Here is a 25752-nt window from a genome sequence, read left to right on the forward strand (position 1 = left end):
ACTTCTGGATCCGCAGGTGAAGATGGCGACGCTTCACTATTTTCATGGTGTGAATGAATCACAAGTCTTATTTTAAGGGACTCGGAAGTATCATCAGCAACTTCATGTGACAATATTTACTCCGCTGGAAAAAAAAAATACCATTAAAATGAATTTCTTCATTTTCATACTTGGAATCAGGGAACAAAATAAATCATCAACAAATTTCATCTTCTGCTAGAACTTCAGGGCTTAATGCTCATTGCCCAAGACATCCTAATAAAAGGGTAATTTTACATTTGCTCATGCTGATCAAATGGAGTCAGAGATCCACATTCCAATGACCAGAGAGATCTGCCGTGCGAGATGGGCCAGGACGGGGCAAATCACGTGTAATGACGACAGGGTGAACTGTGGTCAAAATTGGCCATTTAGGGCCTCATTTATCCCGGTCTCCTGAACTCTCATTTATTACTTAATTGTCCAACCCCAGGTGACCATTCTCAATAGTGAACAAATTCCAGAACCAACGTTCGGGGTTCACGTTGACAACACACATAAAATGAATTAAGATTTCCTTTAAACTTTACGCTGAGTAACAGACTTCTCTACTAAGCCTATCTCATCATTTTGGTGACTCAGTTTCCAAATTTGCAGCTCAAATTTATTGTTTAAAAACACACTGACTTTTCAGGTTCTCCTTGCAACCCACTGAGGTAGCCAGCCAATGAACACAAGCGAGAACAAGCTTTGTGTGGTCTGCCTCCATCACTTGCACGAAATGCATGTTCAGGGATATCAACACGCCTCCATCCTCTGGCCTCGGAATGTCGAGGGACCCCTCAGAGTTCTCCCTCCAGGGATGGGAGAGAAGCTGCCATGAGCTGTGACCGCTGAGATACAGGGATTGGAGTAAACCGTGACCATTTGCACCACATTCTAACCATAGGAATTTTAACCTACGGGTACTGGATTTAGTAAAAAAAGTTTTTCTTAAAAAAAGAAGAAAGAATACAACGCAAGATTTAAAATCAAAATGTTTTGCTTTTCTTTGAATCCTGAAAGAAATTAAAATTGTATAAGAATGTGTTAAAATATGTTTTTGATTATTGCTTTTTTTGATAAATGAGTAGCTTTTCTTTTAAAGGTATGTGTTTTTTGTTTTTTTGTTTTTTTTGTGAGGTTTTTTTTGTTTCTTTGGTGAGGAAGATTGCCCTGAGCTACCCTGGCATCTGTTGCCAATCTTCCTCTTTTTTCTTTTTTCTCTCCCCAAAGCCCCAGCACATAGTTGTATATCCTAGTTGTAGATCCTTCTAGTTCTTCTATGTGGGACGCCACCTCAGCATGGCTTGACAAGCAGTGATAGGTCCACACCCAGGATCTGGTCCTGTGAACCCCAGGCCACTGAAGCAGAGCACGCAAACTTAACCACACCACCACCGGGCCGGCCCCTGATCGTTGCTTTAATGTCAGCTAAAGGTGCACTGGTATTAACAGATGGGAACCCAGAAGTGAGTTTCCCAGGCAGTGCACACATCAGCAGCTCCACATAGCACCAGAATGCGCCAAAGCACGAATCAGGCAAACTGGAGACAGGGCTATCTGCCACCCCTCAGTGCAGTGAAATTAAAGGAATGACCCATTTAGTTCTTCGAGGATTCGATAACATGAAAAAAGAAATGTTTATGAAACACATGGAACTGAAGATCTGTGTGCAGCCTTAGAGGTCATCAAACATGACTAGAGATTTTTTAAAAATTCTGTACTCTTCCCCATTTGAACTTGGCATTTAAAAACAAAATGCTTCCTTCCCAAGGCACCATAGCTCACCACCACACCATCCATGATCCACTCTACTAAGCAAACACACCTCCAGTCAGGTGACGAGCACACCAATGGGTCGTTTAGGTTCACTGAAAGACCACAGCAATACAGTGTCATTACGCCTGGCACCAGAAGAATCTGAAATGGTCTTTTGTGGTATATATGGAACATATACTGTGATGGATTATCTTAATAGCTGTTATTCTTTGAAGAAAATGTAGGATAATGATAATATTATTGAAGTTATATTGGAGAAGCATAAGGTGCTGTCCAAATGTGACATGATCATGGAATACTGCTGTTCCAGTCACTGTTTTTCCTTCAAAGTATAACTGATAAGAGGAGGCATAGCGAGTATAAGTAACACAACACCCAGGCAAAGACACTCTTCAGTCAGCCTGACAGACGGTCTGCTTTATGAGAGCTTGGCACCCGCAGTTAACACTCCTAGTCAGGGTCTGTCCCATGAGAGAGCCACGCTGATCCCACAAGAGCCTGGAAGGGTGCCTGGACCTGTCTCTGGACAGGAGAGGATGTACCAGCAGAGGATGCTGCTGGTTAATGACACTGCTCAAGTAGAACCACCGTGTCTGAGCAGTGTGTGGTACTTTAGAGTAACACTAAATACTAACATGTGCTCTTGAGCAAATCTCAACTTCCTACGAAAATCATAAACCTGAGCAGGCCAGGGTTGCATTGCCGCATCCAACAGAAGTGGATTTGAATCTAGGCTCCATCACCTTCCAGCTGTGTGACCCTGGAGAAATGACTTAACCTTTCTCTTCTTCATCTGTGAAAAGAGTATAACCGCATCTATTTCACAGTTGTCTTATGAGGACAAAAGGAGATACTGCAGAGTGCCTGGCATTCTGTAGACACACAACAAAACTGGATCATCACTGTTGTCAAACAGGGTTTGTGGAAGGAAAGAGTGGAACAAGGAGGGTTCTGTGTTCTCCCCCGACCCCCATCCCTCCTCCATGTCTGTGAAACCTAAGTGGGGAATGGAGAGCAAGCAAGGAAATCTACACCAGACTCCCCACGGCAAGCGCTGTGGGAAGGCCTCAGGCCTCCCTGAGACACCGGCCTAAACTCACCTCAGGTTGTGTGCACCAGGGCAGACGGCCCGGGGAAGGGCTGTCAAGAGTCTTGACACCAGCAAAGTGGATTAGCAGAGCAGACACTGAAATGTGAAAGCAATTTTTATCCCTCCTTGACCTAATTCTGGTCAAAGGTATCATTCTTCAGGCTGGGCATATTACCTGCTTTATGAGGAGCTGACTTGAGCAGGCTCAAAGAGATTGCTGGCATGAGCAGCAGGCATGAGGAAAGGCCCCTGAGCCATCAGCCTCATCCGGAAGAGGTTTGCTCTGCAGTGGATTAGACTTGGACAATAAGAAATCCGCACAGACACCACCACGAGACCGACCAAATGAAGGTCAGCACGATAAAGGAAAGGAGGTCATTGTCTCCGCACGCCCACCTAAAGGAAAGAAGGGTAGTAACTGACTTGGGAGACGGGAAAGCCTTTGGGTTTGATCAGAGCCCTGCAAATGAGGGATTTTGAGGGTGGAGGGGAGAGAGTCAGAAGCCTATGCCTACTCTCCTTCCTTTCTACTATTTCCTCTGCTGCGTGACGTGTTAAAGGAAACCTAGAGCCACCTTTGCTCTCTTTAAAAATAAAACCACTCCATTTCCTACAGATAAATTAGATTCACAATGATGCCTTATAGAAAAACAGGGACTTCAACCAGTTCTGCATGATGTTCAGTTTTTCCAAACCAAACAGTATTCCAGGCCAATAAACCATCACGAATTGCTCATCATGGAAGGAAAAGAAGGCTGGGGTGGGGAGAGTCCCTGCAGCCCGGACCAGCACTTCAGAAACACAGCTCCGACTCCCACCAGGAGGAAACACAGCTTTGTCGCCAGGACAATGCAAGAGCTACAGGCAGGGGGCTTGGCACTGAGGGAGACTCTTTACGCTCTGAAAGTCAGTCCAGAAAGCAGACGGTGAATGCTTGAGCTGAATATGACAAAGGGATGATTCAGAAGGGGTTCTCGCAAGTCTTCTAGGCGAAGGATGAGGTCTGGCTGGAGCCCCTTTGAGCACTGTGTCTCGTTCTTGAAAGAGAAAAGAAACACATCCTGGTGTGACTCATCTCTCCCCTCCAGGTTTATGTCGACCTGAGTTACCTCTCCTTTGTAGGGATGGAGCCCGGCTGATCTGTTATCACAGCTTCTGAACTGGAGGATGTAACCCGCCGTCACAGACATAAGCTCACCTGACAGTCACTTTAGAACATTAAAAGACGAGGCAGGAAAATTATCTCCAAAGTGAACTCTACCGTGGCTGCACCCGAGAGTCAGGCAGGTGTTTACTGGCAGCCTCCCAAAGACGGAAGTTCTGAAGCAGCTAAACATGAGGTCTCATCTACAGCAGCAGTGAGGCTGCAGACACCCCCCTTGTCTCTTACCTTGGCTAAGAAAGCGGCTTCAGCAGATACGAGTTAATTTGACTGACTGACAAGCTGGTTCACTTAAAGGAAAGATTATTGGGGAGCATGTGTGTAGACACTGTGAAGATTCAGTGGTAATGCTCAGACAGAATGGAGGCATGCTGAGAAAAGAGAACAGCTTGATGAACTTTTCCATATGGATACAACTGTACGACCATCTAGTTCAAGACACAGAACAATCCAGCACCACAGAAGTTATTGCGGCCCTGTGCAACTAGTATGCCCAAAGGGAACCACCATTCTGACATTTACCACCGTTGATAACCTTTTCGCATTCTTGGATTTCATCTAAATGGAACCATATCATACATACTCTTATGTCTGGCTTTTTCTATGTAATGTTTGTGAACGTTATTCATGTTGCTGCATGCATTAGCAATTACTTCTTTTCATTGCTGCGTAGTACTCCACTGCATGAATAAACCCAGAAATTGTTATCCACCCTACCGCCAATAGATATTTGGGTTATTTCCTCTTTGGAACCCAGATGGACACAACTGTTATGAACATTCTTGTACATCTTTGACTTGTATATTCTCATCCTTTTTAATATGGAAATTGAGACCCCCAAATTTACCAAACTGTAGGGCTGCAAATCCAGCACTTCTCCACACAGCACCTGCACACTTCCAAGAAGAAGGCAAAGAAGAAAGACTCAGATATTTCCTAAGGATATTTCATTCCTTAGGTCCTTCTACTTTCAGGAAATCCCACTTTAAAAGTAGCTATTTTTCCCTTTATAAGTCCATCGCTTTTAGCAAAAATCTGAAGCAAAATGTAAGAGACTAATTTTTACCTAATTGATTCCTAAGATGAATCTACTTTCTACCACCTTTAACTCTTTTCCTGAGGAAACTGAACATAATGAATCATTCTAGACTCTAAAGATATGCACGTCTTATCCAGAAGAAAATAATGCACTGTGGGTCCGTGGGCAGGAAGATGGTTGAAACCCCCATCACCCCAGCCAGCCGTCCCAGAGCACAGTATTTGCTTTAAAGATTACAGTGTGATGGCCCGTCAGCATCCCACCTGTGGACCATCCCTCCCTAGCCAAAGGCACGTGAAACAAGTTTTCACCAATATTTACGTTTGTGAGGTTGGAGCCCTGCTATTAAGCTATACAACAGACAAATGGTTTCTTCCTTCAAGAAAGAGGGAGGATACAATGATTTTAATAGATTCAGAAAACAACTGTAAGTCTACTAGACAATTGAACAACTAAAAATAGTCTTGACGATACTAAGTTCAATTAAACTCTCCTCTTCATATAAGTGGGTTTTCTAATCTGCCAATTACAGCTTTCCATTTTCTTCCTAGAATTATAAATTACACATCATGCGGCTCTCACATAACATTGTCCCTGGAGCCGTTTTCTTGCCAGCTCACACTGCCACCTGTGGCTCTGCTCTGTCCTGCTGTGCATGCATTTATGTTTATCTGTTTTCACTCACGGCTCCCCAAAATTTAGCTTTCCATTACCACTAGCACAATTTCGGTATTTCCTGGCAGCTTTATTTACAGCGACAAGTTTAAGAGATGGAAGGCAGATTTCGATTTTATGGATTAGCAATAAAGCAAGATTTACAGAAAGTTCCCCAGACCACTGGGAGAATTACTGAGACTACAGGAGCAACAGCACATCCCCAGTGGATTATGTTGGAGGGATCCATGGCAACAATCCCTACCACCTGGCATTAAATGTCCCCAAGTCCTACACATCCCCAACATCAGTTCCCTTCCAGGCAGAACGGGGGTTACAGGTTTCCAGGCTGCTCACGCATCACCTGGCATATCACTCCAGCCAGCTCCCACCAGCATCACTTGCCAGCCAGAGAAGTAAACGGGCTGAAAATTAGACTTGAGGGATCTGGGTTAAAAAGGGATAATAAAAAGAGTGAGGTGGGCAGACTTTGGATCCATAGGTTCAGATCTCCCTTCCTGGGCATATCTGGATGGCAGAGGATTGTAGAGTTGTGTCCCAAAGGATGCTGAGAGGTGAGAGGGAAAAGGAAAAGATTTTACAATGTTTTTCTTCTGGAATATCTGAATGCAATGCCTCATGCATCCACATATATATTAATAAAGCATTTCAATTAAATGATTTACAAAAAACAGACACTATATAAAGCACGGTGCTAGGCTGAGTTCAGCTCAATGAACAAGGACTGAGCAATGGCTGGGGTCCCAGGCACAGAGCTGATGTAGGGGCAGGGACTCAAGGATGCTCAGGCAGAGGTGTGTGCACCTGCAGCTGTGTGTGGACAGGTGGGTTAGCGAAAGGACTTTCTCCCTGTCCTCCCATACCACTCCCCAAAGCCTGTCACTGCCCTTGGGTCGACCATTTCTCTGTCCTTTCTCGGGAAACATTCAGATTAATGAATGTGGCTACTTTCAAGTATGTTCAAGGTGAATGAACTTCAAGCCCCAAGCCTGGGAAAATTAGGAGGCCAGGAGACCCGCATCCAGCGAGCTGCTTAGTCCTAGGTCCAGACACCAGAGACTACCAGGAATCAGGGAGGCCCCTGGGCCAGCTGCTTTGAGCTCTGAAGACCTACTACTCCTTGGGGGGCGGGGGGAGTGTAGCTCCTTGTGCATCCTAAATCTCTTCCTCCCCAAGTGAGCTCAACTCTACCCTGAAATAAAGGCAGCACGCTGCCCTGTGGCATCTGCAGGTGGGTGGTGTGATGGGGGGGGGGGGGGGGGTCTTGATTAGAAGCAGAGGTGGCGCCTGCTCTGGAGCGTTCCTAAATTTCAGCGGGCAACAGACCTGGCAGGCACTCCCACTTAGGTCCTCAGGATACTCCCAGCTGGCCTGCCCGTCGGTCTCCACTTCGGGGGTCTGACCCCGGTTTCGACTCGGCACGGAAACGCGCCCCTGACCCCAGCCTCCACAAGCCAGCAATCCGCAGGTGAGGGGGCAGGAGCCTAAGCCTCCCGCGCTCCGGGATTTCAAAGCCCCGCTGGGCTGGGCCGGCTGGCACAACAGGCAGCCATCGCGCGGGGTCTCCAGCGACCCCTCTTGAGAGAAAACGCAGGATCTCCAGCCCTCCAGCTGCTCCGGAGGCGGCTCCAGGGTAGACTCAACAAGTTTCCGGGCCGCGCAGCGCCGCCTGCAGCCCAGAAACCCCGAGGACGCGCCGCGGTGGATGCCCGCGCGCAGGCGGCAGCCGGCGGCGGCTCCTTCCACCTCCTTCTGTAGCTCGGGTTCGGGCGTCCGCGGGCGGGGGCTCCTCCACTCCCTCTCTCTCCACTCCCTCCAGATCCCCCACCCCACGTTCGCTGCCCGCCCGGCCCCGCGCCGCCCCCGCCCCCGCCCCGCGGGGCCCGGGGCTCCGCCCGCCTCGGTGCCAGCCGGGCGCATAGGCGGCGGGCGCGCGGCTCCGGCGCCCTCTCCTCCGGCAGCCCGGCTCCGCTGAGTAGCTGGGACCCGGGGGCGGCTACAAGGACTTCCCTCCCGCTCCCTCCCCCTCTCCGCCCCCGCCTCCCGGCCCCGGCTCCGAGATCTCGCCGAAGACAATTGCAGTAAATGAGGACATCGGAGGAGCACGGAGCCGGGTGGCTGTGGCTGGCTCCGCCGCGCCGCGAGCGAGCGAGCGCGCGGGCGTCCCCGGAGCCGGCCGAACCGCTGCCTCCCCGCGCGCGTCGCTGAGCCGGGCCGGAGGGACGCGAGCTGCGGCGCGGGGGCCGGCCGGGCCGGGCGGGCCGGGCCGGCGGCGGTGGAGGGGGCGGGCGGCGGGCGCAGCCGGCCAAGTCCCCGGAGCCGAGCCTTCCTCCGCGCGAGCCCGGCGAGCCTCGCCGCGGATGCCCTGCCCGGAGTGCTCCGCGCCGCGCCAGGCTTGCCCGGGTCCGCGGCGAGACATGCTCGAGCCAGGCGCTGCACCGACCTCGACTTATCTGTAAGCAGCGGAAGGTAAGCGGAGCTCCACGCGCCCTCCTCCCGCGCCCCGGCGCCCGCTGCACTTGGTCGCGGGCAGAGCACCGCCCGGACGGGCGCCGACCCCGGCTCCGGCGCTCGCACTCGCCCCCAAACGGGCTTCGCCGGGGACTCGGCGGCTCCGGGGGCCAGGACGTGCCGGTGCAGCCAGGAGCGGACCGGCGGCGGGCGCGGGCGGGGGTGGGGGGCGAGGTTATGCAACTGCATCTGGCGCGGCCGGGTCGCCGAGGGGCGTCCGGCAACTTTGGCAACGGCCGGAGAGGAGCGGGGCTGCATGTCTGCGATGTCGATTCTAGACAAACGCCACAGCCTCGTGAGCGCCCGACAGCCCTAGGCAGGCAGAGCTGGGGGGATCCGGGGACGGCCGTATCCCCGGAACGTTTCGCGATTTTTAAGAATTTTCCAAACTAAAGCGAACTGGCAAGTACGGCTGATTAACTTCGGGGGGATAAGTCCGAGCAGAGGGGCCCTGACGCCGGCTGCGAAGGGGAGGCACGAGCAGGAGCGAAGGCGGATGCCCACGTGAAATGCCCGTCTCCTCCCGTGGCGCCAGGGCTCGCTGGAGTTGGCAGCTTCCCGGGGCTGCGGGCCGGGGTCGGCGCCCGCGGGGCTTCCGGGTGCCTGGCACCCCGTGTCAGACTTGGACAAGCGTGGGAAACCAACCAGTGCTGCAGACCGAGTGAGCGGGCTGGCGGGCGAGGGCAGGAGGGAGGAGGGAGCCCGCGGGCCGGCCCGGGGCCGGGCAGCGCCTAGAGCCCAAAGTCAAGAGCTAGAGTCTGCGTCTTGCTGGTTCATGCTCAGGGTTCCTGGCCGGCGTCTCCATCCTGGGGATAAAGAGCCTGTCCCTGTGACCTCAGCATTCTACTACCCAAAAATATGCCACAGGGAGATGGAGCTAGCGATAAGGGTATGCCAGGAGTGGGGGAGGAGAGGCGCCTCTGGAGTAAATAGGGGAGAAAATGGGTGCTTTGGGCTCATCGACAGAGCAGGGCTCTGGCCCGGACCCTTCTGTGGCTGCAGGTCTGTGCCTGGGGGCTGGACGCCTGGTCAGGCCCCTGAGCCAGAAGCGTCAGTGAAGCAGTTTAATTTGACCTTGTCTGCTTAGGCGCTTAAATTCTGCGGAAGCATCCCGAGGTGAACTGGCCAGAGTGGGAAGGAAGTTTGGGCTAGACCTGCTTTGGCTAGGAAGCCCCTGGATTATTTCTCAAGACTACAGCTCAGACTAGCAGAGGGTCGTGGTCGGTGCGCTTGGAGGTTTTCCCTTGCACAAGGACTTGCTGGGGGGTTACCTTTCCACTTGCCAGTGGGGGGACGTCAAGGTGACAGCGCTGGGCACTTGATTGAAAAATGCCACCCAAATCACCTGACCTGGGCCATTCCCAATGAGTAGTACATATTTGAAAATGCTTTAACCTCATTAAGCTTATGCTCCAGAGAGAGCAGAAGGTAACCATCATTTCACTTTGCAGAGGCGAAAAGTGCAGGTTTTTACTATTCACTTTGTGCTATTTATTAAATTCATATCCTGTTGAATGGTACTTTTGAAAGAAAAGTTCCTATTTATCTTTGCCATTTTTTTGCAAGAATGATTAGCAGACGTGCACAAGCAGCTCAAAGGAAAAATGGAAGTCTTGCCATCTGCATGCCTCACCAGATATTAATAATTTACTATCCATGTTTACTACTTACATTAGATGGCACTGCTACTCATGATGGTTTTATTAGAGGCGTATTTGGAGAAAAAATGTCTAGCATAGCTATCACTAATTGCATGATTTTGCATAAATTATGTTAGCTACAGAGAGTTTGAGCTTTTCTTCACTTCACTAAATTCATCATTTCCTTAAAGATGGAACGATTCAGTTTAATTTCTTTAGCTAAATGGAAGACCTCTACTTAAAGACAGGATGCCCTTGAAAAGCAAAGTATGCCTTTAAACTTACTACAGTTGCCACGACTTCATTTTTTATTATTCTGATTAGGATTTTGAGCTTTTCCTTAAATCAGGACCATTATCCTACAGAGAAGCACAACTACTGGTTAAGAAATAGGCTTAGAAGGCAGAAGCTGGGAAGCTGCGTGTTTGCACAAAGAGCTTTCGAAAAGCCCTTTGGAAAGCTGGATACGCTCTTACTCCATTTACTTAGGGGGCTTCTCTGTTCTGCCACAATTGTTTTCCCCATGGCAGGAGAAGGAATTGTTGTCTTTTGTTTCTCCCTCTGTAGAGAAAAGAAAATTAAGTAAATACGTAAATGAATGAAAGACTTGTACATGAAAGCATCAGTCTACCAGGAAGACTCCTACACACTGAAATAAGCAGTCAGAAAATGAAAATGACTGTCAGAACGAACAGTTGATCCCAGCAGAGCAGCTGGACAGATGCATTCCCTTCCGCAGACATTTGTATGCTCTCATCCGCCCTAACCCATGGCCGTCTCATTTAGGAAAACTACTGAACTCTCTTGTATGAGAAGCAGATTACTCAGGTTGGGGACAGGCTGCTTCTCAGGGAATCATGCTAAAGAAATCTCGGCTACACTGCAAAGTAACAGTGTATCAATTTCAGAAGGCAGAGACAGGGCCACCAGGAATTTTTTTTTCCAAAAGCTCTCCACCAGCCCACAGGATACCTGAGCAGGTGTATGTCAAGGCTGCTGCTTAACCAATCAGCAGCACCCAAGAAGCTTGGGTAAACACAGATTATGCATATTTGAGGCAAACCACAGTCATTGGGGGAATGTGAGGTTGTTAGGACGCCCCAGAGAAAACTGGCATCGTTACTTTAAACAATTCCTTCATAAATGTAAAGAACCACATCCCTTCCCCACCATAATTCCACTGAGACCTTCATTCCCCAACCCGAAATTAGCTGACATAATTTATGAAGCAGATCCTTATCAGTCTCCTCACATATTTGATTTTAATATTTCATAAGATTATGGAATGACTTCAATATTTTAAAGCAAAACTTAATATGATTGATATTGCATGACAACACTATTAATACCATGAAATTCGCATACAAACATTTGGATAAGTCTTTCTCCAAAATTTGAGCCAATCCATAATATAAATGTAGGAAAACATCATAACTTTTAATCAGTTTATTTTAAAAGTATATTTTTCTTGTATATTAAGGACAGACTAGAGATTTGGTACCAAGTTGTGGGGAGCCTGTCGAGATTCATATAAACAAGTTGTTGAGACATAATCTCACATTAAACAGTACATACGAGGTACAGGATGATAATGACCATGTATGATAATGGGTCTGTTTCAGATCCGGAGGCCCTAGGGTGTCTCCAAGCAACCAAGAATCTTACATCTCAGATTAAGAAAAACTGTAACTTCAGAGACATTTCCTGGTTCCAAATTCAATTCCTGACATAAACTCTTTCAGAGGCCCCTCTCCGATAAGCCATCGGGATATTCACTATGGGTTTGAGTCATATGTACTTCAGACATCATTCACACTATAATGGATGAGTTGAGGGACTTTGAGGTATACAAAGATATTATCAAGTGACAAACCGCTGAGCTAAATAAAAACAAAACGCTCTAACCTGAAGCTCTGTGTCTTTCTGCTGAGTGCATGTTCCCAGCTCTAATTGGGACAGAGAGAAAATTAACTTGAATACAGAAAAGCAGATATCGGGGACAAGATGGAATCATGTTTGTAAATTATAAACTTTTTGGCTGATACCATTTTTCAAAGGGATTTGAAAAGAACTATCTCCAAAGTCACTGTTTGTGAATATTGCTTTTAGAGAGTGAATATTGCTTTTTGATTATTCAAAGCATTGTACATCCACAGACATGTTTTCTTTACTGTGTCATCTTGCTGTTAGGAAGTTTGAGCACGAAAAGACCAGAGAGAGGATCATGTTTGCACACTGTTTGTTTACCTGAGTTACACTATTAGAGCCATGACGGGGTGAAGAAAGTTTTAAAAAATCCTAACGGCATGGCAAAACGCTGGTCGAAGTTTATAGTGCAGTTACTGTGGAAAATTCCAATTCAGTCCTTAATAATCTAGTCTTGGGCATAAAATGAAATGCAGTAAACTACAGCATATGAGAGACATGAGAAGGAGGCTGTGGGAGGCCGAAAATATTACAGGCAACCTTGCAAATGAAAGTTGTTCTCTCCTCAGTACTCCAGAAAGAAAAGGGAGAAAGGAGAGGCTGATGGTCTGGGGGCCCTGTTTCAGCTGCTCAGTTGAGGAAGGACCATTGAGATACATCATATTCACTGCCAACCTTAATAAAACTGACCCAGCTTTGTTTGTTTCTAGGTCATTTCACTGGTGGGTCCCTCCACGCTGGTTGTTCCCTCAGAAGTATCTTGTGTTTGTCAATTGCCCATTTCCTTATCTTTTCCATTGGTCCTTAGTGGTTAGACTCAGAACACCTCACATTATCTCTGTTTTGCTCTGTGAAATCTGCTTAATTTTGTAGTAAGCGATTTTAGCATCCTTGGAAATGTAATGGAACTGTAAAACCTGGGCTCTAAAAATGGGCAAATGTAGGGAAGGGAGACTGACAGGCAGATGGACTTGTCTAGAAAAAACTGTTCTTTCCTGGAAATGTACTGAGCAGTAGCAGCAGTGGCCATGGCAATGTGTGCAGTGTCACGCAAGACCAAGTCCTCAAGAAATTCAAGTCCAGGAGGGCAAAAGGAGGTGGGAGGTACAATCAGGATAGAACAAACCGCATGCTTTAGAAGTTTCCAGGAGAGAGTGATGGCCCAGCTGAGACAAAGGTGGAGCTGGGACTCCTGAGCCCATCACACACAGAACCTGGAGCTTAGGCCCAGTTCTCGGATGCTCAGAAAAAGAGACTTGTATGGGCAGAGTGAAGAAGTAGTTTGAAGCCAGTTTTAGGAGAAACCAGCAGGACAGGAAGAGCCTCTGTTCATTGGCAATGAGTAACCATTGAATGTTTTGAACAATAACATACGTTTCCAGAAGATTAAGTCTTGATAGCTAGAGATAAACCAGAGAAGAGAAATTGGAGACCAGTTGAGAGGGTGTGACAGGTGAGAATTAACTGATACCAAGGACGACTGATAGCACTGGGGATGGATACAAAGGGGCAGCTGTGAGAGAAACATCCTGAGTGGCAAATCTTTGTAACATGGCAACGTGAAGAAGGGATTAAAGATGCTACCCCAGGCAAATAAGGTGATAGGTGATATAAATGGAAACAGAGAAGTCAGGGAGCCAGCAAGTTTCCGGGGAAAGATAGGATTACTATTAGAAATTTGAGTTTGAGTTTCCAATTGGAGATATTATTTTAAAAATTGAGTTTTTCATCATTTCTTACTTCTTAGAACTTCCATGAGAAATACTTTCAGAGAATGGAAACATAGACTGAAGAAGTGACAACACAAATTCATAAAGGACTAAGAATAGTACTATCAAATAACAGGTGCTCAATAAATATTTAATGAGGCTATTAACAATAAACCTAGTCAATAATTTTGCTAGAAATTCAAGGAATTCAGATTGGATAATATTGTTTCTCTTCCATTTGCACTTTTTTTGTATAGAAATTAAAAGGAAATATCAGGAGAAGGTGGTAAAAAGGAAGACTACTTCCAGACATGGACAGTCCTTACATCTGGCCACACAGTGTTTAGAAAAGAGAAAAATGTCAAAGATTGGGGTTTTTCTACCAGCAAACTCAACCTTAGAGTTTCTTTGGTAACTCTTCACTTGGGTGGAAGTTTAGTTTCTAAAGAAAGAATGTGTTTGAGTTTAATGACCTCGCGTTAGAGTAAAAGAAGCAAACAAGGAGAAATGAGAAATTCGATCCTGCCTCCATCAGATGGATTAAATGCTCTTATACCCCAAATGCTGACATTTTTGCTGGAAAGGAATTTTCAGGAGAGCTTTACCAAAATAACGGAGAGTTCACTGGATCAATTCAAGACAGCCAGAAGACGTCTGTCTCTCGGTCTTGACCTCACATCTCAATTTGACATCATGACATCAACTCCATTGATCTTTGTGCCAGATCCATCAATTTATCACTTCTTTTGTTATCAGTATCAGAGTGATGCATAAAGACTTGTTTTTTAATCTTTTCTCCTTGTTGAAATCACATGGCACAAACAACTAGTTTCCTGTTACTCATGCACTTAAGACTTGTATAGCTCAGGAGTATAGCCAGGAATCATTCCCAAGACAAGTTCATGCCACGTGCAAGTGTACAGTTTGACATGAAAGGAGTGCTGAGAAAGATAAGTTTCTCACTTTCAAACTCTACTTTTCATTTGCCTTCTTGGGCCATTGAAGAGCCCAATGATAACTGCTTTTCTTAATTATTCCACTGTGTGTGTTTTTTTTTAATAGTAGTTAGCTCAGCGGCTTCACAGAGGTAGTTTCCATCCCTGCTGAAGTTGTTTTGTTCTTTTTATATTTGTCTCCATATAGAATATTAACTCCCCTCTGAGTGGATCTCTACTTTATTTATTGTGTCTATCAGATTTGCTAGTGTGGCAAAAATACCCAGGGTTAGGCAGAATGATGGAATTTATCATACAGTTGGAACACTGGATCTATGAAAATATCCCCCAGTCTTACTGGGCAGGGGAAGCTCAGGGTGTGCACTCCTCCTCCATGGGGCAAGGTCGACTGCTGAGTGAGTGGTAGAGAATGGGCTGTAACCCAGGGCTCCTGGCTCTCAAGTCATTCCTAGAGATCACTTAAATTTTACATCGAAGCATCAATTCTAACTCTAGATCTAAGGAGTCAGTGAAAATGACCACTGGCATGCCAGCCTTAAAGTAAAAACCTACGAAACTGTATACTTTTTAATCAGCCATTCAACGTGGCTTTCAAGCATGCTCCTCTCAAGTAACATATCCAGTGTTATCCATGTTTATAACATGTTCCTAAGTGTGCTGTCCTTGTCAACATCCACCTCGTCACCAGGGGCAGCGTCACCAAGACCATACATATACTGAGGGCTTTATGCACCAACCTACTGAGCCCGCATCCCAGATCAGAGCAGTGAGAGCAGTATCCAAGCGACACTGTCTACATTTGCACTCCCAGTTCTGCCAATTACTATCTGTGTGACCATGAGCATGGACTCACCTATCAGTGCCTCGGTTTCCCCATCTTTATAAAAAATGGTAACTTCCCTTCAGAGAGTGTTTGGAGAATGCACTGTTAGAACATATATAATGTGCAAAGTGGTACCTAGCCCATGGCAAGCACTACAGTAGTGTCAGCTCTGACTATTACGTATACTCTCCCAGGTTTTATAACTTGCTCAAGATTCTGGGCTAATTCGGGGAAGAGCCAGACTCAAAATCAGACAGTCAATCTCTGAACTCCAGTTCTTAATCATGTGATACTACAGAGCCAGGAATTACCATGTCAAGAAAAGACTACAGAACGTGAAAATGCTAAATGGATGACCTTGAGTACCCCCTCACCAATTTAGAAAATCCTGCATGTAAAATCCAAAAGTAAACATTCACTGAAAAGACAGGCAGTGTACTAAAAGTTGATCTCAAACCCTGTGACTGCGAAGAGCTGCCCCCGGCCATGGAATTCCTAGGAGGGGACAGAATTCTAGATGTTCTGCACCCCCAACCAGAAACCTCAAAACAGCCAAGGTGTGCATAGGCCATATTCCTGCTGTGGACCTACCAGGCGACCATTTACTTGGAATTTGCCATTCAATAATCATTCCACATTGCAGAAAGACCTGTAGCTTAAACTATGACAATGACTGTTTACTAACTGTCCCCCTCTGTGGCACGTGACTCTACCCCCACTGCTGAGCCACAAGCAGGGCCATGGAAGGTGCACCCTGCTGGCCGCAACTTGGGCTCTGCTGGTGATCACCCCAACACTTGGCCAAGTCCTGGTTTCATTCTAGAAAAAATGGAAGGGGCTGGCGTTCCTTGCTCCCCTGGGACATCATTCATTCATCCCTTCAGTCAGTAAATATTTATGGGTACGTTTTAGGTGCCACATGTTGTTCTGTGCTTGGGGGATACGGTTGAAAATTGAAGAGGATGAAGGATGGGGAAGACAAATAAACAAAACCCATCCTGTAGCCCAGCGGTGCTCTCTCATGGATGCATTGTTACAGTGCGCTCTGCTGCCCTGTCTCCATCCGCCAGACATTCTGACTGACCTGGAACTGGAGTGGGGACCAGTATGTTTTTTCCAGAGAGCCAGGCTCATGGATGGAGCCCTTGAGGAAGATGCATGTTCTCCTGCTTCCTGTAGGAGCACAGCCTCCCTCTGGATTCTCTTCTCCTATGTGGCTGGAAATGCTTTCTTTAAAAAAAAAAAAAACAAACTTGTAAAAGGTTCCACTCCTTCAACACCTATGCTCTCCTCCAAAGCTTCAAGAAGGCCAAAGCAGAGAGGGGTCATCTGAGGTTCTGGAAAGATTTATGTTTTCCTTTGAAAAGTATTTTTGGGATTCTGATGTGCGCAGAGAATCCTTTCATGATCATCAGTACTGCCCACTCACGATGATGCTAATTTCTCTTCGTGAACCTACACAATCTTATCCTACTGTTCATTCTTTCCCTTGTTCCACAATCCTTGTGAAGTAACACGGCATCAGGTCCAAGGAAGGGCCCAAGAGAGTCAAGATAGAAGCAGAGCACAGAAAGATAAACTTAACATAGGCTTACTCATGACATTTAACGCTTGTTCTTATTGTGTGTTGGGTGCTTCCTAGAACACGAAACTGTATGATGTCTACCCTGGATGCCTGTCCCAGCCTTGACTTTTGTTTACCCCAGGATGAACTGTCAAGTTCCATTCTGGCCGGGAGGAGAAGGGGTTACTGTAGCTGCCCCATACAGAGCAGCCGAGACGCTGACAGCAGTGGCCCCGGTCCATCAAAACTGGATGTGCCTCCTCTACTCCAGTTAATGCAGGCAGGCTGTGATATGGTTTACCTGGACTGACTTCACTGCAGGGAACACCCCTTCCTCTCCTGAGTCTGTCTGTCTGTCTGTCTGTCTGTGTGGTTCTCACCCTCCTGTGCCCCTCCCGTTGTCTCTCTCTTCCTCATTTCCCTATTCCTTCCCCTCCACATTCATCTGAATGGACACATAGCAGTCTAGAATTATAGTTCTCTATATTGATTTTATTTATTGAATATAATTTTATATTCTGTGTTCTCAATTCAAAGTAAGGAAAAATGAAAGTTATTTATTTCATTTAAAACTTTTGTGCCAAAACACACTCCCCTCTGAAGTAACCTGACTCAGAAGTGTGCTCCAGCCTCTCTGTTGATTTTCCCTGAAGGTCAGTGGTTCTGCCTCTCCAGCAATCAGACTCTGATTAGAAGGCCGAGATTAGCAAAGATTCCACGCTCTAAAATGTTTATGTTAATCCATGCAATGGAGATTTTTGAATTAAATTTGTAATTTATTTTGTTACAACCACATTCCACCCCCAAGAAGACAGCTGGATAATATAAGAACAAACCTGCTGGCAGTGTGCAGCAAGTGACATTCACACAACAAATCCGCTGTGAGGGCCCCGATGTACTTCACGATTAAATATGAAACATACACCACTTCTGGACCATCTACTCATTTTTGTGAGGGTGTGGGCCATCTCTTTCTCCTCTATCAGCACTCAAAAAAATTTAAAGTAACACTGTACAACAACCAAACTCAATTTAGTTATGCCAAAGTTCAGAAGAGAAAAATCACTCTGGACGTGGTTTTACTTAAACTTAAAGGGAAACTCCATCCCTTTCCCTTTGACTTATCTAATTCCTACCCAGGTTTCAGAATACAGTCACGTTCCACCTGATCTGAGGGTCCAAGTAATGCTGAAAGAATCCATGAAACCAACAATATTGTGCACCCAGCCTAACCCTCCTTAAAGTGTCCTGGGTGAGGCCGCAGCTGTGAGGGTACTGTGATGTACATCCTTATATTCTTAAACCAAGTAGCAAGTATCAAGGCTGATTAAGTTCAGGAGAGAGGAGGAGCGTAAAGTGACCTAGTCTACAAATGCTTGTATTTGTGTAAGGAGAGAAAACTGACACACATCAAAGAAAAGTGACTCATGCTGTAACCCTGCTCTTACCTGTCTCCCGGGTGTAGCCTGCCCTGACTCCCCAGGGAACACTTCCCTAGCACTTTCTTCTTCCTACCTCCATGACAGTCCTGAGCACAGTGGACTGGTGTTTTCCACAGACCCATGTCTTCCCATGCTGAGATCCACATTCCCAAGAACCGTGCCTCATTTTCCTGAGTGCCCACACCTGGTCTGGTGCCTGGGGCACCCTAGACATGCAGGTGTTATTCCCTGAGTCAATGAAGGCAGTGATGAGGACTGGAGTAGCCCGAGAAGGAAAGACTGGATCTGGACCAGCAAGAAGAGACTATCTTGGGGAGAGGAAGATAGGGGCACAGTCCTGGAACATACACCACTGGGAATGAAGACACAAAGTAGGATTGACCATGATGTGTTCTAGAGACAGTACGGGAACTGGCTTAACGTTAGCAGACAGTTTTTGAGTAACCATGAGAAATCTAGGGAGATAAGCAGGGTTGGAAAGATTATAAAAGACCCTACAAAAAATTGGTTTTTGAAAGTGCTACCAAACGGGGACACATATAGGTATCCACAGAGAGGAGAGATGTTTGCACTTGAAACCTGGGCTGGAAGGACCTGCAAGATGGGACGATGGACAGCTGAAGGCAGGGGATGTAAGATCGCCAAGGTCACGGTGGGAAACAGTGTGAACGGATAGGAGGAAATCAATAGGTGAAGCAACAGGAAGGAAAAGCAAAAATCAATGGAGTTGGTGATGGATGACTAGCTATGAGGATTAAACTAGGGAATGAATCAGGCAAAGGAATGCCAGCACCTACCTGGCAGGGCACCCTCAGAATAAAAGGACTGAGCGACTCTATGCTATTCCAAGTTGGGCATGGGTCTCTTGACCCCATTGCAAGCCAAGTTCAGTCCTGCATTTAACACTGGGTGCCTTTGCTCCATGCTCGGCTGAGGTCAGCACAATAGCTACATTTCTGGGTTGAGCATGGACCACCCCACATCTCAGGCCATTGCTCTGTGCCAGACCAGGTCCCAGGAAGGACCCCTGAGCCCTCTAGGCTGCCTGAGACACTGCTGAGCTTTCCATGCACAAGGTGACAAGCCTTCAAAGACATTAGAACAGAAGTCTCTGGGGGATGGGATGTGACTTCATATGTTTAAAAAGTAGCTACTGGGCCAGCCCTGGTGGCCTAGTGGTTAAGTTCAGCATGCTCTGCTTCAGCAGCCTGGGTTCGCTTCCTGGGCACGGACCTACACCACTCATCTGTCAATGGCCATGCTGCAGCAGCGGCTCCCATACAAAGAACAGAGGAAGACTGGCAACAGATGTTAGCTCAGGGTGAATATTCCTCAGCCAAAAAAAAAAAGTGGCTCCTTATTGTTATGCCTGAAGAAATTCACAATAGCTGTTGGTCAAAGAAAGAATTAAAGAACCAACTGACCTGACAGAATAGAGAATAACACCAGGATTGATGAGAAGTAGAATTTGTCTTTAAGGAACAAAATGTGACAGCTATTTGCATGTCATAGTTTAAAGTATACAGCATACAGACACTTTTCATCCTCCCACCCCGTAACAATGACATTTTGGATATTGACTGCTAAAACTTCGCCCTTAGCTCACCTGCGATGAGTAACTATCAGTTGCTACTAGCAACATTCCCTCAGTTTCCATATCCCAAGTGGTTAACTGTACACACTCTCTCTTTGCCAAGCCTAAGTGTTGCCTAGACTGACATCTCTCTTCAGGGTGATGGACTATTTCTGAGGTTCCACTCCTTGTCCCTCAGCTGCAATGGAAGGAAAGAAAAGGTTCCTCCACTTTACGCTGTGGGCCTCAATTCATGTTCTTTTGTTCCACTCAAATTAAACGATCCCTGCATCATTTTTAGTCCAAGAGTCAGAGGAAAGACTGAAGAATTCAAAGTAAGACAGCCATTCCACACTGGACCATGGCTGACACAATGTATCAGAGCTGGGAAGACCACACATACTAACTCTGTCTACGGCTTCCTGTTGGGATTGTGTGCACGGGCTCCTAGGGCAATAGTTTCTCTGTGCTTCGCTATCCACTTATAAATAGAAGCTGATTACAAGAAATGCTCAGTTCTCCCTTTGTTTCTTGGCTTGCTATCTCTGCAGTAAACCCAGGACCTTGCAGAGTCTATGGTTTGGCCAGACCAAAGAAACCCAGGAGACGCACTACAATGCAAACTGCAAGGGGAACGGTTTTGATGGTAATAGACGGACATGGCCTTGCCAGAGAGACAGATTGCATCTTAAACTCTCAATGACTTCAATTGTAGTAAACGGTTACCTCCAAGTAACCCAAGGGCAAGAAATCCTGCCCTGAGTGTTCTAAATTGTATCCTGAGATTCAACTGGGAGAAGCAGCAGGGAAAACATACTCTTTTGACTTATTTTTTGGAAAAAAAAAATCAATGTTCTAATTTTAGTTTCAGATGTATCATCAGAAAAATCATGCCATTTAGTAAAAGACATATGGATTCATCAGTTAATCAATAAGGCAAAATACTGCCAAAGTCCATTCCAGTATGTACATGTGCTCATGGGAGTAAGATTCCCATAAAGTCTAACAAAGACAGGCCACCTCTTGTGCGTCTTACCAACCCCAACCTCTTATGGGCCCCAAACTAACAGCTGATTATTGCTTAATTACCTGGAGCCATCCAGGCAATAGAGTAGGTGGGACATTTGCTGCAATAATCTAAATATATATACTCATGACTTGTGCTCAAAACTAGAGCCTTTATATCTAACATTTTCTGTGACTGTCTCACTGATGGGGGAGAGGAAAGAATCAGGAAATTAGTTCCTTTTACTAATCTTACAGATGACTTTGCTGAGTTGATGGAACCAGTTTTACTGAACTCTTTGGACATTATTAGTTAGCAAGGCTAACTGCTGCAAATAAAACTAATTTTTCACGTTGACGTAACATCTCACTTGGAGGAAAATGATTTTTTTCCGGTTGATTTTCACCAACATCATAAAATTTTGCCTATTCATTTCTACTAATTTAGATTCCGTTTGGACAGAGGATAAGCAAAGGTTAACATCAGTATAAGCTGAAAATCAAAGAACTCAGTAAATAGTCAAACACAAATACAGAGGAAGTCCAGTCCATTGAACAGGCCCATTTTCTGGTTCTTCTAAAACCTCAGCACCAAGCCCTAAGCATCCATGTATAAAATGGATGGGTCACTTCCTTTGTTCCACTCACTAGAAACAGGCCAGTGGCGAGTCTATGTGGCAACAGTGATTTACATCACTGAAGTAACTGACTATAGGTTTTCTGTTGGTTGAAATTTGTTTTCTGAAATCACAGATATACATGAACTGGAACCCCACCTAGGATGGTTTTTCTTCTGCTTCAAAACCTGCATTGAAGCTTCATGAGTGTCCCTTTTCCCTACTTCCAACTGGATGGTCATCAGATCTTAATAATGGAGGCCTCACTGCAATATTCCACAAATCAAGGGACTGGGACACAACCTGGCCATGTTTTCTCCGATGTGCCACAGCGCTGAGATGAGAGCAGCCTCCTCTGTAAATGGTCAGTCTCAGAGGGGTGTCGACACTCACTTAGTTACCCCATTTCAGTCCTCTTAATCAGTGACCTCTGAAGAAGAGAACAAATATCTGGAAAAATATCATTGCAGTGTATTAAAGGAAATTAAAATGGATGATGAATCTAAGACACAGTCCAAAATCTCTAGCAGTTAGCTGTGCCCTAAGGAAAGCAGGACTTCATTTTGGAAGAATCAATTGGTGCCTATAAAATAGGTCTGGAAGTCAACTATTTCACAACCCAAATGAACTCATTTGATGGGTGAGGTTCTGTCTTACTTGCCTTTCCCTCTGGGAAGCTGCATGTTAAAGAATGGTATAGTCATTTCACCACTCCCCCATTCTGAGTAGCCTAATGTTCAGGCATTCCCTCAGCATATGGAATAAAACGCTGACCCAATTAATCTTGAATTCCAGCCAGCATCTTTGACTCCAAGGTGTCTCAACAGCGGGAAAGCCACTAGAAAAACCAATAATATCCTACAGCCTCTTTCCAGACTCACTGGATTGCTTGCGTAGCTCTTTTGCTACATCCACTGACTGAGGGACACTGGGAGGTGTCTTGGCAAGGCCATCCCACTCGCAAGCGCCCGCTGTCAGTCGACTGCATCATGCCATATATATCACAGTGCAGAATCAAACTGGAAACCTCTCAATCAGCGCAGACAGTTCAAGAATAGAGCTAAGCCAATGGAGAGTCTCTCTTGTCAGCTGCTGAGACCCCACAAAGTTTCCTTCAGACTATAAGTGCAGATTATAGGTCAAATCCATCTTATTTCTAATTAAAACAGATGGCAAATTCCATCCCAACAGTGACTTTTCTCTCATATTGATACATCTTCTACTAAACACTCTCTTGCTCTCCCAGCTGATCCACACACATCTATATCCATGTGTATGTGTGGAGATGTATATACTACGCATACACACACACACACAAACACATACTATCACTACTTTGAAATTCATTTTCTTTCTTTATTCAAGGCTTGCTCAAAACAATAAAAGATGACCTTTGGGAGACTGCTGGTACCCAAATCTAATCATTTCTAGATTCTTCTTATTCTGATCCAAGTGTTTATACTTTCCAGAGGCCTGATCCTGTCATTCGGCCTAAGGTGTAGACGGACTGACTTTACCCTATGGTTTTTAAATTGGCAAACAATATAACAACACTGCTCCTTCCCCCCAAGAAACTGGAAAACAAAGGGAAAATAAATCTCCCCGAATGCAGTCCTAATATCACAATGATGACCATTTTTGTTCATTTTCTTCCAGTACAATTTAGTAGACTGTTTTCTTTCACTTAACGTTATTTCATAAGTGTTTTTCTATGATACTAAATAATCACTATAATTATCATTTTAATGGTGCACTGAGTGAGTGTACACCATAATTTACTTAACCGTTTACCTATTGTTAGGCATTTAGTTGCTTCCATTTTTCACTCCTTTAAGCTGGAATGAACATTTTTATATAAGCTATTAATTTAAAGCAGCGTGCAGAGATGACTCTCCATCACTAATCTAAAAATACAGGGTTTATATATTTACAACTCGCATTTGATTATGAAATTTAATTTGAGAGTAATTAAGACATTTATATTCCAAACAGCTCCTCGACATCTAGCTCTCCGTGAGCCAGACAGGCACAACCATGACTCGCCATTTTCACCTCAAGACAGCACAGTCCGATGAATTCTAAAACACAATTTTCTTATGAAAAATAAACTTTATGAACTCCTGCTGCTTTAGAGCTAAGAGATTAACTCCAAGAACCAGAGCGCACGGGCCTCTGAGGTGACCCAGCCAAGGCAAGCCATTGCTGAAAATGCCTTTTTGGTTTTGTGCTCAGTCCAAAACTCAAGGCAGCCCTCACTGAGGCTGTGCCCAGGGCCAGGTGTGTTCCTGGGACCTACCTGGACGTTCTCTGCATAACCTGCACCCAGATACCTCGTGGCCACAGGCCAAAAAAATCGCTCCGACGAGTCCCAGCTGTTTGATGCTTCCTGAAGTTTATCAGATTTCCCTGGGCAGGGCAAGCGGTTTAATGCACGGGGTTCAAAAGGATGCAGGGTGCCGCCCACAAGCTGTGTGACTCTGAGCAAATTACAAAAAAGTCTGGTGCCGCAGTTTCTCAATCTGCATCTTGAAGATAGCAGCAGTGCCTCCCCTGTGAGGCTACCATGCGGGTCAAGGAGAAAATGCAGGTGAACTGTGGAGGAGAATGCTGGCACCGGGTTAGGACACAGAAGCATGGAACATGTGGACTGAATGTTGACATCAAACTAACATGTACATTCATTTGCTGAATGAATGGATGAAACAGTAATGAATAAACTGCACTGGAAGGTTCCACTGGTCTTGTGGACTGTCATCTATAGGATGCCCAATTTTCTTTCATGACAAAATCATTTTCTTAATGGAAATCACTAGAAGCCTGATCCCCTGAACAAACAGTAAAGGAACACCCTGGAAACATGCATCCACCTTAATATCAATGTAAGGCTTAATGTCCAGGAAAATCTCATTCTAAAGCTAGAGAAAATATCATCCAGCCATCAAAAGCAACTCATAACTTCATCTGAAGCCAGAGTAAGTCAACTACAGGAATTCCTTACGACTTTTCCTATCAGTGGGATTAGGACAACTCAGTTACTATTACTTAAAGAAAAATTTAGCAACAACAAACTAAATGAGAAAAAAAAATCCTAAGTATTATCATCATTTTTGCTAATGAGAAATGGCTTTTTATATACTTATCAACTCCCTGTAAAATAGAGACCTTAGGAATTTTTTTATTATTATTTTGCCACTGGCAATTAATTCTTCTAATTTGTTTTATTAGTTGGATGGTTGGGTCCAAGACTCAGAATATCTTTCCAAACCAGCAGACTGATGTAGGCATGATTTCAGTGCAGTTCCTGGCAAATCGTGATGATGAATAGCGTGGTAGTACAAACTTATTCAGACACACATTTTTCAGTAGTGGCAGGGAAAAGGCTGAAAAATTACTAGTAAATTGCTTTTTGTAAAAATGCTCTCTCTTTCAAATCTTCCCTAGTATGAAGGTCTTCTGCAGAATGATGGCACAATACATTCTGACATACCTGGACAACAAAGGCAGTTAAAGAACGAATATGAGATAAGAGTGAGGGTTAAGATTTAATTTCCTTATTATACCCCACCGTCTCCCATACTCTCCCAGACACCAGGTCCTTCTGTGTGCGTCCCTTTAACCTGTTGCGATAAGTGTCTCTGAAAGGTATATATTATCTGTCTTTAGCAGGCAGGCTCTGCCCCACCCACTGTCCACTCCAGTCCTCCCAAAACGGAGCCAGGACAGCCACTCCACTGCGACCTGTTGCATTCCTTTTCCCTACTCTCCAAAACTGCCCAGATTTTTGAGTTTCAGATTACAAAGGTCTCCAAATGTCCGGAGCGCCTAGTCAGGCACCAAAAACCAAAGGCTTGTTCTCTGTCTTCTGCAAACTACCCCCGGATGAGACTGTTTCGGGTGAATTCTTTGGTCAGAGGACACACAGAGGCATTGGGGGTGAGCACTTGCTTCACTGCTGGCCCAAAGCAGAGTGGGGTCTTTTCCAGAGTGAAGCTTCAGAGCAGGTGCTCCCCAGACCCACCTGTCCCCGGGAGGTGGACCCTGCCATCTGTCCTTCATCTGTCACTTTGCTTTCTCTCAGGACACACTGTGGCCACCCAAGAGTGAAAGGTCAAATGCAGCTGTTCTCACCTGGGCCGTCGTGGCCCCCCAGTGCCATTTGGCCACACTTCTAGCTGTCACACTGGAGGCTGCCACTTATATCTAGTGGGTGGAAGCGGGGA

At 45.8% G+C, this 25752-nt stretch overlaps 2 protein-coding genes across 4 annotated transcripts in view; one reads left to right on the forward strand and one right to left on the reverse strand.

Annotated features, from left to right (window-relative positions):
• DOCK1 (dedicator of cytokinesis 1) overlaps positions 1–25752 on the reverse strand; it is a 503869-nt gene that overhangs the window by 234425 nt on the left and 243692 nt on the right. The gene's annotated exons all lie outside the window — the stretch shown is intronic.
• The window catches only part of INSYN2A (inhibitory synaptic factor 2A), a 59597-nt gene continuing 41869 nt past the window's right edge, over positions 8025–25752 (forward strand). Inside the window, exon 1 of one of the 2 annotated variants that reach the window (XM_023637117.2) lies at positions 8025–8235. The gene's annotated coding sequence lies outside the window, so the exon portion shown is untranslated. The remainder of the gene's footprint in view (positions 8236–25752) is intronic. The other variant, XM_070252584.1, reaches the window with a different exon arrangement.

This window comes from Equus caballus, chromosome 1, assembly GCF_041296265.1.
Source record: "Equus caballus isolate H_3958 breed thoroughbred chromosome 1, TB-T2T, whole genome shotgun sequence".
Lineage (NCBI taxonomy): Eukaryota > Metazoa > Chordata > Mammalia > Perissodactyla > Equidae > Equus > Equus caballus.